The sequence below is a fragment of the Mastomys coucha genome, chromosome X (assembly GCF_008632895.1).
Source record: "Mastomys coucha isolate ucsf_1 chromosome X, UCSF_Mcou_1, whole genome shotgun sequence".
NCBI lineage: Eukaryota > Metazoa > Chordata > Mammalia > Rodentia > Muridae > Mastomys > Mastomys coucha.
In genome coordinates, this window is record NC_045030.1 from 54,902,520 (window position 1) to 54,903,731 (window position 1,212).

A 1,212-nucleotide genomic window follows, 5' to 3' on the forward strand; every position below is an offset into this window, starting at 1 on the left:
ACACACACACACATAAAAACAAAGTTAGTTTTGTGTTGGTCAACTTCTCCTGAGCACAGGGTCTTCTCTAGAATGTTGTTGATACAACCAATGTGAGTCCATTGGAGAAAACTTGACTTTCTCTCTCACAGTAGATTTCAATTGCAAATTGCTTCTTGGATAGAAGTGTGACTTTATATCCATTTCCCCTTCTCAAGGCTAGGATTTTGTCTGGCTTGAACCTGTGCAGATTTTGTGCATGCCGTCAGTCTCTATGAGTTCATATATGCATCAGTTCTATTGTACAGGGAAGACGGTGTTTCCTTGGAGTCACTGACCACCTCTGAACCTTACATTCTTTCCTCCTTTTAAAATATTTCCAATTCCTCTTCTTCATAGTTTCCTTAGCCTTGAGGGGAAGGATTTGATAAAGACATCCATTTAGGGATGAGTGAACATTTTTCACTCTCTGTACATTTGTCCAGTTGTGGGCCTCTGTGTTAATTTTCTGCAAGAAGCTTCTCTGATGAGGGTTGAGCGGTGCTATGATCTACAGATACAGCAATATGTCATCAGGAGCTATCAAAATGCTATTTTTGATGTGTGGTCTCACTGTGTCACCTTGGCTGGCCTAGAACTCACTATGTAGATCAGGCTAGCCTTGAGCTTATAGAACTCCAAAGGCCTCTGCCTCCCAAGTGCTGGGGTTAAAAGTATGCACCATCATGCTTGGCTCTTTCAAAACACGTAATTTGTTTATTTACCCACTCGTTCATTAATTTTTATTTACTATGTGTATAATAGGAGCACACATACGTCATGACTTGAGTGTATAAGTCAGAGGACATTGTAACAACTTTCATAAGTTTCTTCTCTTCTTCCACCATATGGGGCCCAGGAATGAATTGAATTTAGTTCACCAGGTTTGGTGACAAGTGCCTTTACTAATGTGCCATCTTACTAGTCCAATTTTACATAATTTTTATACCCTGTTTTTCAATTTACATTGAGGAAGATTTTTCTTTTATGTGTTACCTCATCGTTCTCCTCATGTATAATTTTAGCAGAACTCTTGTATTTTTTTTTCTCAGAATCTTCCCCAGAATTGGCCTTAGGGGTCCATATATGGAATGATAGAATGATTTTATATCAAACATGTAGAGTAGTATTTTCCAATTTGTCTTCTGTCCTATTTGAAAAAATGACAAGCCTTTGGACAACAGTTTGATAGCT